Here is an 8,342-nt window from a genome sequence, read left to right on the forward strand (position 1 = left end):
TTTTATAAAACCTTCTCTGACTCTATTGCTCCCTTTCTTAAAGAGGTTTATATAGAAGCTATAGAAAACCAAATTCTCCCACCTACATTAACTCAGGGATTAATAACGTTGATTCCAAAACCAAAAAAAGACACATTGATACTAGACAACTGGAGACCAATTTCTTTATTAAATAATGATTATAAGATACTTGCGTTAATTTTTGCTAATAAAAAAAGACATTTATAGACCCTCTTATAGATGAGGCACAATCTGGCTTTCTAAAGAAATGACATATTTCAAATAATATAAGACTAATGTTAGACTTATTGGATTACTCTCATCTAAGTACTGATGATGGATTAATTCTTTTCCTGGACTTCTATCAGGCCTTTGATACAATAGAGCATAACTTTATTTTTAAATCGTTAGAAAAATGGGGTTTTGGAAACTTTTTCTGTAAAGCTATACAAACAATGTATAAGAATGCAAATAGCTCTATTAAACTTAAAGATGGATCTTCCTCTAGATTTTATTTAAAACGTGGAATTCGACAAGGCTGTCCTATTTCCCCTTATCTTTTTTTGGTATGTACTCAGATTATGAATATTTATATAAGGTCAAGTCCCATCAAAGGTATATCTATTGCTGGTAGAAATATAACAATATCCCAATTAGCTGACGATACAGCACTTTTTTTGAAAGATCATCATCAGGTTCAAATTGCTCTTAATGTAGTAGAGGCCTTCTCTAAAGCCTCGGGTCTTTGTTTAAATCTAACTAAATGTGAATTATTACCCATAAAAGACTGTAATTTACAATTGGTGGCTAATATTCCAGTGAAACAATCTGTGACATATTTGGGGATTGTTATTTCAAAAGATCAAAATTCCAGATGTAATATAAATTTTGACCCCATTCTCAAAAAGACTAAAGCAAAGTTAAATCACTGGCTATTAAGAGATTTATCCCTAAAAGGTATAGAGTCCTGTTAAGTAAAGCTGAAGGACTGTCTAGATTAATTTATTCTGCCACTTCACTTAATGTTTCAAAGGAGCTATGTAAAGCAATTGATACTGCTTTGTTTAATTTTCTTTGGAGAAACAAGACACATTATATTAGGAAATCTATAATAATGAACACTTATGAATTAGGTGGGTTGAACTTTCTTGATTTTTCTACCCTAAATAATGTTTTTAAAATAAATTGGATTAGACATTTCTTCTTAAACCCTGATTCTTTATGGAATTTTATACCAAACTTTGTTTTCTCAGAAGTAGGTGGCCTTAGATTTCTCTTAGCTTGCAATTATAAGATTGAAAAGATACCTCTGAAATTATCTTGCTTCCATAAACAAATGTTACTGGCCTGGTCCCTCCTATACAAACATAATTTTTCACCACATAGGTATTTAATCTGGAACAATTACAATATTTTATTTAAAAATAAATCTTTGTTTTTGGAGAAATGGTTCTCAGCAGGTATACTGCAAGTAAATCAGTTATTCAATCAAGAGGGCATGTTGTTAACTTACTCTGAATTTCTTGCTACTCAAAGAATTCCAGTGACACCAAAGGAATATTCTATTGTAATGGACGCAATTCCTACAGGAGTGCTAATGTTATTCAAAGCTATTTGTCAAAACAGCAATGTGCCCCCTTCCTTTTTTTGATGTTTTTGACAATTCAATAGGACAACTTCTCTTTAAGCCTGATATTGTTAATGTCAATAGAATTACTCGTTCTCTGCTGCAGCAAGACATTGTCACCATTCCAAATTGTGTATTTTACTGGAATAGATTGGTGGAAGGTCTAGAATGGAAGACCATTTGGAATTTACCAAACAAATTTTTATTAGTGAATAAAGTAAAGGAAATTACATTTAAAATATTACACAGATACTATCATGTGAATACATTTCTTATTAAATTCGAAAAGGATATTGATCTAAACTGTTATTTTTGTAATACAGTAGAAGAAACTTTATTTCATTTCTTTTGGCACTGCTCTCATGTAAGAAACTTATGGAAAGATGTATCTAGATTCATAATTGAACATATCGACCCCTCCTTTTCTCTATACTTAGAAAATGTTTTGTTTGGTATTAAGAAGATTCCCTCCAGTAAAAGGAAAGAATATTTTATCATTCACTTTATTTTAATTTATGCAAAGTTTTATATTCATAAATGCAAATACCGTAAAGATAAACCTTTATTTTTGGTTCTTGAAAAAGAAATTAAAATGTATGTAAAGACAATTTTTTTCTCAAGTAATAAGAAAGCAATTAAAACATATGCAATATTTGAATCTTTTAATATTTTTGTATAACTCCTCATTTACCTCCCCCTGGCTTTATATATGTTTACTGTGTATTGTATTGTTGTGTTATTTTGTTTGTCTGCCTTGATCTTATGTAATTTGAATTCTTTAATAAAAATAAATAAATAAATAAATAAATAAAACGATACCTAAAGCGGGAGTTTACTATTCACCTCAGGATTCATGAACGGTTTTTCATCGACTTATCTTTGATTTATTTGAAGGAAAAGGTTTGTATCATTGTTTTTAATCATTTAAACTATTTCTGAATGCAAAAGTAATGATGGTTCACATGACATAACTGCTATTAAACTAGTTTTATTAGCTTCCGTTGGCTAGTCTGTAATGCCCAGTAAATCTAAACGATGTTTATGCTTGCTTTTAAATGATTTAAATATTTCGTTTGATCAAACGTTTTATGAAATATGTCTAAAACATGGCTTGTTTTAATAATTTTTGAAACGTTACAATGTAACGTATTCTTATGGTTTAGAAATTCAGTTTAAAACAGATAACGTTAATATGAGGAAGAAAGTGTACGTTTTAAATAAATAATCGTTTGTTGTAAAAGTTGAAATCAAACTGATGCTTTTAATATCATGTTTAGATCATGAAACTTTAACCTTGAGTTCACAGACAGGGTCACATATTGTGAACTCTCATTTGGTCTGTGTAAGTTACAGACATTTTTATCTTTTTCAAATGTTTTTGATGATGCCCACTTAAATCACAGTTTTGGCTCTTTTCCACAGACCCTGATGGATAAAAGATGGATATTTTTTTCCTGGAGAAGCTAAAACAATGTAACTTTGAGGTTCTGATACCAGCTTTTACAAAGTTATTTACAGGTAACATGAAAATGCACTTGTTTTTTATTATTTAAAGTGATATGTTGATATTACAATGAGGCATATCAAAGCATTTCTTTATTAAGAATCCCTTCTTATTTTGCTGTGAGTATGTCATTTTCAAAAGTGGTATGTCACGGTTGCACGATTAAAGGAATAGTTCACCCAAAAATTATATTAAACTCATGATTTACTCACCCCCAAGCCATTCGAGATGCATATGTCCATCATTTTTTTGACGAACACATTTTGAGATATTTTAGAAAATGTCTTAGATCTTTCAGTTAATCAAATGTAAAGTTACGGGGTCCACTCCTTCACGTCCAAAAAATGTGCATCCATCCTTCACAAAAGAAATCCAAACGGCTCCACGATGATAATCCGCGCCGTTTTGTTGTAGAAATATCTATATTTAAACTTTATAAACAAAATTAACTAGCTTCCGGTAATACTGCCATCCAAGACTCCTCCTCTCCTATTCAGGACAGCTCTCATCTTAAATGCGGACATGACCAAGATGGCGCCATTAGCAGAAGCTAGTTATTTTTGTTACATTTCTACAACAACACTGCACGGATTACCCTCAGAAGGCCTTTGTTTATTATCGTGGAGCCATATGGATTTATTTTGTGAAAGATGGATGCAAATATTTTTGGACTTGAAAGAGTGGACCCCATAACTTTACATTTGATTAACTGAAAGATCTAAAACATTTTCTAAAATAACTGAAAATGTGTTAGTCTGAAAGATATGCATGGAGATATGCATCTTGGACGGCTTGGAGGTGAGTAATTTATGGGTTTAATATCATTTTTGGCACAACTATCTCTTTAATTGTATAAAATTGTCAAGCCTATCTAATCGGTAAAGCCGGTTCTGTGATTAGTAGTAAATTGCCATCATCTGAAAACAGGTGAAGCACCGTTAACTACACGCCGTAGTTCACTGACAAGCTAGCCCATATAGCATTCATTATCGCATAAATTTACATTAAAGTTTTATTGAAAATGAATGCATGATTTGTCATTTTCAGAGTTCACCAGACTTCTCTGTGTTATTTCCTGACCATGCCGAAAAGCTATTTGAAACTTGGGCATTGCATTTTCCAGACAGAATCTTGCACTTCCCAGCCAAGAACCAGGAGCATCAACAAATCACCTCCAGGTACACTTGGGAATACAATAGTTGTTTGCTGTGTATTATGACAATAAAGTTACTAATTTAACCTAAACATTTATCTCTACAGAACCCCATGATGATATTCCAACTCCTGTCTACAAAAGTGGGAAGAAAATCTTAAGTCTATGTAAGTAATGGAAGTATTGCACATTTTGCTTTGCAAGCAACCTAAAACATTTAATATTTTGTTTGTGAACTAGCAAGAAGACATGTTTACAAGTACGAGTAGAGTTAAAACTCGGACAAGAAAAATTGTCTTTCACTCGCACATCCCAAACATTAACTTTAGGGACAAACGTTAATGTCCAGCCCTGTATTCATTACATAATATATGCTAATAAAGTGTTGGCTATATTACAGTTTTTTACGATTGCTTACACACTATAATTAATTTTTTCCCACAATTATCAAAACCTAACACTCAAGGAGCAAAACACAAGGCTAGATTTGCACAACTGTAAGCACATTGTCAGCTTCACATTATTTGCAAAACATTACACTCAGTGATTTGCAAAACACTAAACACACTTGTATACATTAGACACAGAAATATATCAGATGACACTTCCTTGCAATTCCAAAGCACTGACTGTCAAATGACCACACTTATGAGCCAATCTGTTAAACACAGCCATCAGGTGCACAAACACACTGTTGCTAAATTGTACACACACCAATCAGGTTTTAGCACTATAAAAATGCAGCAGGTCCTGCATGAATTCATATGTATTGATGAGACAGGGTTCAAAATCACAAAAGCAAGAAGAAGAGGCAGAATTATCATTGGCCACCGGGCTATAATCAATGTCCCAGGGCAACGTGAAAGTATTTCACAGCATGCGGTTCTCCTCCATCATGCCAAAATGGGCCCTTAGAACACACCTCACATTCTCTCATTTTTGGACCAATTGCACCACATTGTCACAGCAAGTATGAAATGCACCAGATACAATACACTGTCATCTGGGAAAATGTGTCATTCCACCCCTCTGCTTTGGTCAAAAACTGGTTTCAACACCATCCACAGTTGACAGTACTATACCTTCCACCATACTCTCAGTTTCAAAACCCTATCGAAGAGTTTTTCTCGGCATGGCGGTGGAAGGTTTAGGATCTCCAGGCTCAGGTACCCCTCATTCAGGCCATGGAGGACGCCTGTAACCAAGTTGACACCGTAGCTGTGCAAGGATGGATTCAACATTCAAGACGGTTCTTCCCGTTGTGTCTTGCTAATGAGGATATTGCTTGTGATGTTGATGAAATTCTCTGGCCAGATCCAGCTAGGCGAAGAGAGAATGTATAGTATCCCTGCTGAAAAAAACAGCATAGACCAGCAACATTCCCTTGCTGGTCCATGCTGGTTTGGTGCTGGTTTAGCTGGTGGTCACCATAATACCAACACCAAAACACATTATATGCTGGTCTTGCTGGTATGACCAGCATGGGATGCTGGTGCTGGTATGCTGATGACCACCAGCTAAACCAGCACCAAACCAGCATGGACCAGCATGGGAATGCTGGTGGTCAGCACCAAAACACAATTTGCTGGTATGCTGTTTTTTCCAGCAGGGATGACCTTAGTATTTTCTTTACAATATTTTCAGATATTTTTTTATGTTTGTTATTGTTGTTATTTACTGTAATTGTAACCTGTACTGGATACAGTATATTATATTTGTCTGTTGTTTGTTGAGCTAACAGTGTTATGCACACTACTGTAGTGGCATGACAACTGGGACATGTTTGTTGTGATTCTCCATGTTGACTGATTTGGGTATGGAGAGAAATCAATTATATTTATAGTTGCACTTTGTCTTTGTACTTCATTTGTAGTACTCTAATCAATAAGAATTAGACTTGCTAAAAGTGTTTTAGGTTAGCAGCAGCAGTGTGTGGTCCAAAAAAATTGAATTCTTGTGAAATGTGTGTGTTTCTTATGGTAACAAAATATTGTTTTTATAAAGTTGTGTATAGTTTTGACAAAAGTGTTCCATTTTGCAAATGATCTGAAATGTTGTGCTACTTTGGTAAAGGGTTGTGTTAATTGTGTGTAGTGTTTTGACAACCGGGGCCCTGTTTTCAAAATTGTGCTTAAGCAATCGTAAAAAACTGTAAGTAATAAGGGCAAGTATGCAGGTTTTTGCAAAATCTAAAAAATTGGGCTTACTGCCAGGTAAAGTGACGTGGCAGAATCTGAAATTACTGTGAATCTGAGTTATTGGCATGAACAAAGAGTATATTGTAAGGTTATTGATATAAAACAGAAATTTATACATTTCATTACAATTAAACTAGATACTACATTTGTGTGTATGAAATATGAATTGTTTGGTTTTGTATAATAATGCTGCATCATGCATTTAGAGTCTTTGCCTGCCTTTTACGCCGGATTTCCACCGACTGCGGAACGGCTGCGGATCCGTTGCGGAACGGCGGCGGAGTCAATCGGTTTCCATTTAAGTCAATGTGTGTATTTCCACTGACTGCGCTCCGAATCCGTCAAAGCTCCGGCCATCCGCAGCCCTCCGGCACAAATACGCAGAGCTTCTATTTTTGACGGATGCCGGACAGCTCCGCAGGGCGGAGCCATGACTTTATCGCGTGATCATACCTGAATTCACGAGAACTCGTGTTTTTTTTAATTAAATCTTTGCAATACAAACATTACAAACACACACAAATAAAGTCATTAATACTGAAACAACAAATAATAAGCAGGAACAGAGCCAGGGGGTGTTTCAAATAAATACATTAAAGATAGATCATATATAAATGTTTTTGCAGCCTTCTTATTTTTTGAATTTTGGATGGATTTGATGTACTGCTCTATCTACGCGAGATCTCGTGTTCGTGATCTGGGCTGGTTTGTAAAAACATCATAATTCAACGGCATAATGAGCAGAGACAGAACTAGGTATCGCGCGATCATCACGTGAATTTGCGAGACCTCATGAGTCCTCGTCACTTCAGCACGCAGCCGCTCTGCAACAAAAACGGAACTGGTGGGTATTGACGGACGGCAGAGTGCAGAGACGTAACGCAGCGGAGCTGATCTGCAGCCGCTCCGCAGTCGGTGGAAATCCGGGGTAACAAGTGTTTTGTCTGTTTTCAACAGGTTGGGACCAACATGGTTGCATTCTTCTGAGAGGCTGAGGTGACAAAACCATTCCCATTTGTCCTTGGATTGGAAGATGGCGATCTCTGCCATCAAGCCTTCGTTGTTTTTGACAGACAGTCACTCCAGCAATACACCCTCCTTGGTGATGTTGACATGTTTTAAACTTTTTTTATGTTTTGAACATTAATTTTACCAAGCAGTGCACATCAGTGTGGGTGTTTTTGAAGACTGTTGTTTACAAACTCCCAAGAACTGAATCCCTTTCTATAAGAAGTCTGGGTAGTTATTTGTCATGCTAAGGTCATAACTCATGTTGATCATATATTGACTGTTTGTGCAACTTTGTGTTGATCTTATGTGTTACATTAACCATTTCTTATTACACGGTTCTCTAAAATGCTAGATTCTTATTGGCCAGTCTTGACATTCTACTACTGCTCAAAACTAAAAACTCCAATGCTGCAAATCATTTTGACATGTACAGTTTTATATTACACAAATATTAAATATCAATGTCTATTAATTACATATCCGACATTAAATTTACAAATGATTAAATGTGTTCGTGACATTTGTCCTGAAGAAACTGTTGGGGCTTTTTTCTGTGATGACATGCTGCCAATACATTATCCCTTACTTGTACAACTTTTTACTTGATCTAATTGTAATGTTAACTGGGTATCTGTCATTTTAGATTGTGAGATATAATACTAATATATTTTATATATATATATATATATATATATATATATATATAAATATATATATATATATATGTAACCCTGATGTATAAATTTGTTATTTTCTTTATTTACTGAGGGTGAATGTATTATAAAATGTTTTATTTTCTATGTATTTTGAAACTGGATTTTGTTTAAAATGTATTGTTTTTGTTTACTT

At 34.6% G+C, this 8,342-nt stretch overlaps 1 long non-coding RNA gene across 1 annotated transcript; it reads left to right on the forward strand.

Moving 5' to 3' along the window:
• The first annotated feature begins 2,925 nt into the window (after positions 1–2,925).
• LOC135744752 (uncharacterized) lies at positions 2,926–7,819 on the forward strand. Its single transcript, XR_010530837.2, has 4 exons — positions 2,926–3,145; positions 4,179–4,309; positions 4,392–4,451; positions 7,440–7,819. It is a non-coding gene; the product is annotated as an uncharacterized lncRNA (long non-coding RNA).
• Positions 7,820–8,342: the final 523 nt, after the last annotated feature.

Source organism: Paramisgurnus dabryanus, chromosome 5 (genome assembly GCF_030506205.2).
Source record: "Paramisgurnus dabryanus chromosome 5, PD_genome_1.1, whole genome shotgun sequence".
Classification (NCBI taxonomy): domain Eukaryota; kingdom Metazoa; phylum Chordata; class Actinopteri; order Cypriniformes; family Cobitidae; genus Paramisgurnus; species Paramisgurnus dabryanus.